Source organism: Sycon ciliatum, chromosome 8 (assembly GCF_964019385.1).
Source record: "Sycon ciliatum chromosome 8, ocSycCili1.1, whole genome shotgun sequence".
Classification (NCBI taxonomy): domain Eukaryota; kingdom Metazoa; phylum Porifera; class Calcarea; order Leucosolenida; family Sycettidae; genus Sycon; species Sycon ciliatum.
The window spans coordinates 14229378-14237572 of NC_088650.1; positions in this window are offsets into that span (position 1 = coordinate 14229378).

Here is an 8195-nt window from a genome sequence, read left to right on the forward strand (position 1 = left end):
CCGACTGCCCAGCACTGACCAGCTCACAAATGATATCGCTAAATTCGAGCACAATGTTCGCTGGGGTGAGGTCTTCACCAACACCACCCGCCGTGATGATGGTTACATACGCAGTTTTCATCTACGGTCGTCAAGACAACCACCGCGTGTGTCCATCGCCACAGAAACAGCTTTGCTAGAATTCAGGACTGAACTAACAGCTGGTGTTACTGCTGCTCGCTCAATACATCGCCCAAACAACCTATCACCCGGTGAGAAACTTGCTTTATGTAGTCTCAACAGCCGAACAGATATTGTCATTGCTAACGCTGATAAGAATCTAGGCACAGTTGTCTTAAATGTAGAGGATTACATAGCAGAAGGCTACAGACAGTTGTCTGATTGCAAGTACTACAGATTTATTCCCACGCCAGGTGATAGCTTAGTTAATCTGGACACTATAGTACCAGAGCTTCACTACGTTGAACAGTCTCTGCATGACATCGTGAAGAGTCATGAACCACTACTTTCCCCTAAAGATGTCAGAGCACTATTCGCAAGTTTTCCTTTTAAACCAGCGAAATTTTACATGCTCCCTAAGATACATAAGGCTCCAGGTCCTAATGGAATTGTAAAGGGTAGACCCATAGTGTCTTGCTTAGGTTATTGCACCACACCTGCATCTCGCCTCATAGACCACTATTTATGTAAAGCGTTTGCCAAGACGCCTGCTAACACTGTGCTCAAGGACACTCATAGTCTCACAAATGTTCTATCCAGTAAAGACTTTCCTGCTGATGCTATGATCGTTACAGCCGATGTCACCAGTTTGTACACTAACATGCATTGGTCAGACACAGTAGCAGCTATCAATGATTTCCTTGCCGAAGCCGAACACCCATTACGCTCTCTTATTGTAGACCTAGTCGAATTTGTCCTAGAAAACAATTATTTTGAGTTTAAGGAAAAGCTCTTCCATCAGGAGTTCGGTATGGCCATGGGTACCCCAATGGCCGTCAACGTTGCTAATATTTTTTCTTTTTATGCACGAGAAAAAAGCTCTTCAAAGTTTCCGTTCATCAGTTTACTTTTTTGGACGATTCATTGACGATCTATGCTTAATTGTTAGCAAGACTTTCGATAGGATAAAATTTGATGCCGTCGTATACAGCGATTTATCTGATATTAAGCTCACTTGGTCTGAAGTTTCTTCTACAGCCGTATTTCTAGATTTAGAAATTTTTAAGATAGATGCGGATAGATTCCCCTACAGAACTTTCCAGAAAGACAGGAATGCATATTTATACATCTCGTTCAAATCAGACCACCCCCGGTCTAATCTTAGATCATTTATCAATGCAGAGCTCATCCGGTACAACCGTACAAACCAGCTACGAGAGGATATTCTCAAGATTCGCAAGCTTTTCTGGCTCAGACTCAGAAAACGAGGATATCCACCCGAATTCCTGGGTACGCTATTCATTGCTGTAGAGCCCAAACCGCAAGTATTTGTAAATAAAGCTACAGACTCGGTGCATAAGAACAAACAGTATGTTTTCTGTACCACATACCATCCGCACTTTATCGGAGCAAACTATCGCTCCCTTCTGAAACAGTCACTTTTTACTGATTGTCAGATTTTCTTCAGAAAAACAAAGCAGCTTTTTTACAATAATTATTAGTTCACTTATACGGCAGAGCATACTTTGCTCTGCATTTTGGTTGGTTCCAGAAATTTCTGGAACCAACCAAAAACATCTGTACAAACCTACAACTTTCACCTAGTTCAACCCTATGGTTCATTTACTTTTGTACAGCTTTACAACTTTTCACCTAGCTATTTCCTAAGGTTCACGCTACCCATGTGTATTAGCCACATTTGCGCCAAGACAATTATTTTACTGCATTGCTACACGCTCAGCTACTGGTGCATAGCGCAACATGACTAGCAACTTTCTCCACTTTACACTACTAGTATGCCAATTCATGCCTACCGTGTATATAAGCTAGTGTTTTCTACCTCATTCTTCATCCTCTGATGAAGCATTCTAATTGCAGAAACCGGTCAGGTATCCATTAAAATGTAAATGTATGAATTTTAACTGCGGCTATGATCGTTTGGTCGGATCCAGATCCAGATCCAAATCTCAGATCCGTCGGATCCTTCAGAATCAACCGAACACTTTTTTGCGGACCTTGGCTGTTGCCATGTTGACGAAGTAAAAAATGGCGCTGACAGGTCACCCAAAAAAGGCACAAGTCGTACTGATCGCCCGCGTCGTACGAAAAGTCAACAAAAGTCCACTAGACGTACGACAATGAGTATAAAAATGATTTTTACCCACCATATACGCACAAAGGTCACATTTGGATCCGATGGATCCAGTCAACCCTGCTCCCGGGGCAGGGTTGCTCGGATCCAAATCCGAAGGATCTGGATCCGGATTCGACCAATCGATCATTGCAGATCCAGTGGATCCGATGGATCTGGATCTGGATCCGACCAAACGATCACGGCCTAAAATTACTGTGCTCTTGTTGTGTCGGGAGTTCAATGCATCTTCCCTACTATCGCTCCCTTCTGAAACAGTCACTTTTTACTGATTGTCAGATTTTCTTCAGAAAAACCAAGCAGCTTTTTTACAATAATTATTAGTTCACTCATACGGCAGAGCATACTTTGCTCTGCAATTTGGTTGGTTCCAGAAATTTTTGGAACCAACCAAAAACATCTGTACAAACCTACAACTTTCACCTAGTTCAACCCTATGGCTATGGTTCATTTACTTTTGTACAGCTTTACAACTTTTCACCTAGCTATTTCCTAAGGTTCACGCTACCCATGTGTATTAGCCACATTTGCGCCAAGACAATTATTTTACTGCATTCCTACACGCTCAGCTCCTGGTGCATAGCGCAACATGACTAGCAACCTTCTCCACTTTACACTACTCAGTGTATGCCAATTCATGCCTACCGTGTATATAAGCTAGTGTTTTCTACCTCATTCTTCATCCTCTGATGAAGCATTCTAATTGCAGAAACCGGTCAGGTATTACGGCATTAAAATGTAAATGTATGAATTATAACTAAAATTACTGTGCTCTTGTTGTGTCGGGAGTTCAATGCATCTTCCCAAGGCCGGCGCCACTGGTACGGCCGGTACGGCCATGGCCGTATCAAAAAAAAAAAAATCCCAAAAAGTCGGTCCATATGGCCATATGGAACGTCCAAAACCGGGGAGAAAATGTTTCGATGTATGATTTTGTACAGGGAGTCGCCCAGAGCTGCAGGATTCGCCGTCTAAATTCCAAAACTTTCTGGGGGAGGACCCCCAGACCCCCCTTCAAGATGGCCCTTCGCCCGCACCACTCCGCGCAAGCTGCCTCCGGCCCTATGTGTCACACAATGCAGAAATGTCATGGTACTATTGTTTTCACCATATCTACAACTATACGTGGAAGACATCAACAAGTAAGGGTGCGGTTTATAATCCGATTTGACTATGGCTATCAGTATATAATATTCACTTTGTTGTACTTATGGAGCCTCAAAGTTCGGGAAATTGTGCCCTTTTTCGTACTTGCAAGTTGCAAATGGCCATAAGTACAAGAAAATACATGTACATGAGTATCCCCATACCAAGGGCAAGGTGTCCATGCATGTAAGAGGTCAACATGGAAAAGAGAAAACAGTACTTCTTCTATTCATTACTTGATTTCTTTTGTACTTCAGTAAAAATATTATTTCATTGCCAAATTAGTTTGAGTTACCTTTGAAAATTATCGTGTTCAACTGTCTTCATAATCATCATACTCGTCCATCCGATGTCACCCTGGGCCTCACCCTGCGAATAATCAGCTCATCTCTCCCGTAGCTCTACTTCTCCTTCCATCATGACCAAACATCAACTATACATCAGTTTAGAGCAATATCCGTACAAGCCTGCAGTCATATCATGGCTGCTAAAATCCAGAGGCAGAGGTCATGATCTCCTTCCATCATGACCGAACATCAATCTATACATCAATTTAGAGCAATATCCGTAGCCTGCAGTCATATCATGGCTGCTAAAATCCAGACTGGGCATGACTTCGTAACATGCATAATGTACAAATTTAATGTACATGTTCACGTAGTTTTGCGGACTACCCGCGCCGCCACTATCTCTTCCGCCCCGGGATACCTGATGAAGGCTGATTCACTCGCATCTTCTGCTACATGTACTGTGTCAGTGTGAGAAAGAACTTTGAAGAAGACGAGTTCGAGCATACAATAATGTATTGCCATGATTTCTACCCTGCTTTTCATTGAAAACACTATCTGCATGACCTCCAAACCCTTTGCCATGCAGACCACCAGCACTGATCAGGTGCATTGTACCCAATTGTATAGCCTACATACTAGAACTGTGGTATATTCGTGTAGTTATGCTCCCACCTCCGAGAGGATGCCAAATTATGCTCCAAATTTTCAACCATCAAATTATGCCAATAATCATGCCGGCATAATCCGCCGGTGCCTACCCAGCGGCGTAGGTCCGATGATCGTGGCGTACACGAGTACATGTACCATAAAGTACCGTTGATCCGCCGCCTCTCTAATTCCCGCCCCCTGTCGATTTTCTACCTGTGAAGCGACTTTGGCGAATACAACGAAATACGATGTGAACCGACGCATGCACTGCTGTACACAATATGTGCCAATCGAGGATGAAAATACCGGTATGCACAATCCAGCACATCAAGTCTGATCCTCTACGTTGTTGTACATCGTACTGCACTTGACAGCCTTGATCTAATTCCCGCCCCCATCCGAAAATCCAGCTGGGAAGCGACATGGCGTGGGGGGGGGGGGGGGGATCAACGGTACTTTACGGTATGATTACATGTAGAACATAAAAAGAGCGGCACAAGACTTGATTCTTTGCACGGCTCCAGGCTTTTCACTTTCTAAAATTGAAAGTGTCTACTGTTTGTGTGTTTTGCAGAGTTGCCCGGCATCATGATTTTGCCTGGTTTAGCGGTGCTTGCCTTGCCGTAAATTTTAAAGCTGGGAAAGAGTGTGTTGTCCAAGCAGTATGCGTCTTCAGAACTAATCCCTTGTAAGGTAGGACTAGTATAACAAATTGCTCAACGGGACGAAGCATTATGCACGGGTAGCCGACGGCAACTGGCAGCCTCGCAATTGCTGACTGCCTGATAGTCACGTCGAGTACCTGTACCTTTTTCTGTAACCGCATCCAAACACGGGGCGAAAATTTGACCCGAGAAGAGAGTCTCCGCGACTCAAGGTCGAATAAAGTAGCAAATCACTACACAGCATTGAGAGCATTGAGTTGTGAGGATAGGAGTGGTTTGTCAATCGCTGTTTACTAGGCTCGCAGTGAGTATTATTTTTAGTGGCAGCAGGGTGAGTGACCCTGGCCGCATCCTTATGTTGGCCGCAAGGTGAGTGACCCTGTTTGAAGAGAGTCACCAGTCAGCCATGCAAATCTGAGCAGGAAGCAAACTGTGAAGTGTCCGGCGCGGCGCATGCGCCTTCTGTGTTAACCTATTTTTGCGCGCTCGCAAAAATTCATATATTCTTCCAAATGTAGCATATTTTGCTACAAGGAGCAAAGAATTCGCATAACTATCACCAAGAGTGCATGGACTCTTGCTATCACTGATATCAGTTCATATTTCGAGCATATTTCCAGCATATTTTTCTGCTTTTGTGTGATTTTGAAGCATATTTTGAAGCAAGTGGCCAATATGCGAAAAGCATAAGGCCCAAACAAATAATTACCTTGTTTCCGGTCGGCCGACCGGGCCAATTTTTCCCAAATTCTGAAACTTTTTTTGGTCCCAAACGTATACAAACGGTGGCAATGCCATGTGTGCAAGTGCACTCAACAAGTCATAACTCAGTCAAATCTCAACCGAATTCCACAATCGAAACACCTACAAGGTAGCAGAGATTCTCAGCTGTCGGCTCGAAAACCTCCGGGGTCGATACGAGCTAGAATAACGGAGCTGGAAGGACTCGAGCTGTTTGCTTGATGTCTCAGGATGTACGAAAACAAGAATACACCACATGCTGTACCAGAACAGTGAGTCAGTCAACTCTGACATTGATCCTTGCCATGATGTAATACAATGTACATGTACATGTGTAGGTGCTCTTGTCCATCAATACCACAACGATTGAGGAACCAAAAAAAAGTATCCAAAAAAAGTTTCATTCCGGCCGACCGAGTCTCCTTTTTGAGGAGTTGCTGACCGGAAACAAGCCTATTTTTTGTTTTGGCCTAATATGCGAAATTTTTGAGTATATTTGGGCCCTCCCTACAGTCTGGTCACATGCAACCAAAGTGTCTCCAAAGCACCCAAGGCATGTTTCGCAGTCGTGGAGAAATCACGTAGAGTGAAGTTGTACAATCAACATGTACGTGAGTTTGAATATTCAAATTTCTCCAAAAAACGTGACCGTGTGTATGGGTCGGGAACTGTGCCCGTGTCATGACATGACCACCCGTTGTGGAATTTTCACCGTAGTGTGTCATTAGGGAGGTTTCTCTTTACAGAATTACGCATGAAAATCCGTATGCAGTGTGCGCCGGGGAGCGAGCGCAACTTTCATACGCAAATCTCTCTACGAATTTCGGTAGGAAAACTCTTCTTATATTAGATCCTCCATAGGACTTTTTGAAATATTCAAGTTTCGCATTTTCCGGATTTATCCATGGCACTGTTCAAGCCGCGCAAAACACCAGGTATTAGGGTCCGGCGGATTCTGCCGGCAGAATAATTAGCAGAAGTCGGTACTTTTTCTGGTAAGTTTCATGCATGTTTGGTATGTGGATAAAGAAATGGAGCAGAATTCGAGGAATTGCCTGCCATAAGGTTTGTATGGTTCTGCCAATTTCACTGCTTTTCGAGCAGAATCTGCCACCTTTTGGAGCAGAATCCGCCGGACCCTACCAGTTATGCACACACCGTAAACCATGTGCAAAATATAATGGAAAACGCGGTTTCGGTTCGTGGTCCATGCTCTGGGCTCATGCAGCCAACGTGTCTGCAAAGCAAACAAGGCATGTTTCGCAGTCGTGTAGAAATCACGTTATTTGTCCATTTCCGCAATCTGCCCTATAATAATGCGAATTCTTTGCTCCTCGTAGCAAAATACGCTACATTTGGACCGATTTGGTACAATATGCTAGATTTGCTACTTTACGCGACCTTGTGTCGAAAGGACCAAAATATGCGAAAATATTATCAGTGCGCAAGCATATTCTGGCCCTCCCTAGCCCAGAGCATGCACCACGAACCGAAACCGCGTTTTCTATTTTATTATGCACTTGGTTTCGCAGTCGTGTAGAAATCACGTTCTTTGTCCATTTCCGCAATCTGCCCTATAATTATGCGAATTCTTTGCTCCTCGTAGCAAAATAGGCTACATTTGGACCAAATTGGTACAATATGCTAGATTTGCTACTTTATGCGACCTTGTGTCGAAAGGACCAAAATATGCGAAAATATTATCAGTGCGCAAGCATATTCTGGCCCTCCCTAGCCCAGCAAATATGCTGGATTATACGGCAAAATATGCGTTATGCGGTCATTCTGCAAGAGTTGTCTGTCGTTGGTACAAATTTTAGCATACAGTTTCATGCACGTGTATAACTTTGCCGTACAAACTCATGGGCGTGTACGACATTGGGCGCTTTCGATAACACGCATTTCGGTCAATTCTAGAATTAGTTATTGTTGATGCACAGTTCGATTACACAAAAAGTGACAATATCCGTCGTTAGAATTGATTTTATCCAATTCCGTCAAATACGTCAATTCTGAAGAGAGGGCGGAATTTCTCTAATTCTGGCACCAGAATTCCACACAGTCGGTGTGTTACCGGTCTGGTCATGACTCAAGCACGCGAAGAGCCTCCCTCGCCGGCGTGTACGTGTGCGTGGGTCCACTGGGTCCACGTCCGCGCGAGGGTGTACGTGATCTCTTTTTACGATTCATCAATTTTATTTGTTACATGACATGAATAAAGTGCGTTGTGAATTCCAGTCGTACGTTTACAAGGCCGGAATCCGCTCATTTTGGTCATTCCAGAATTAATAAAACCAGTTCCAGAATTGTGTAAACGTGTAATCGAACGCGCCCATTTTTTGTGTAGTACATTTTCAACATCATGACTATTGTTTTTTGCTACATTCCCATGGA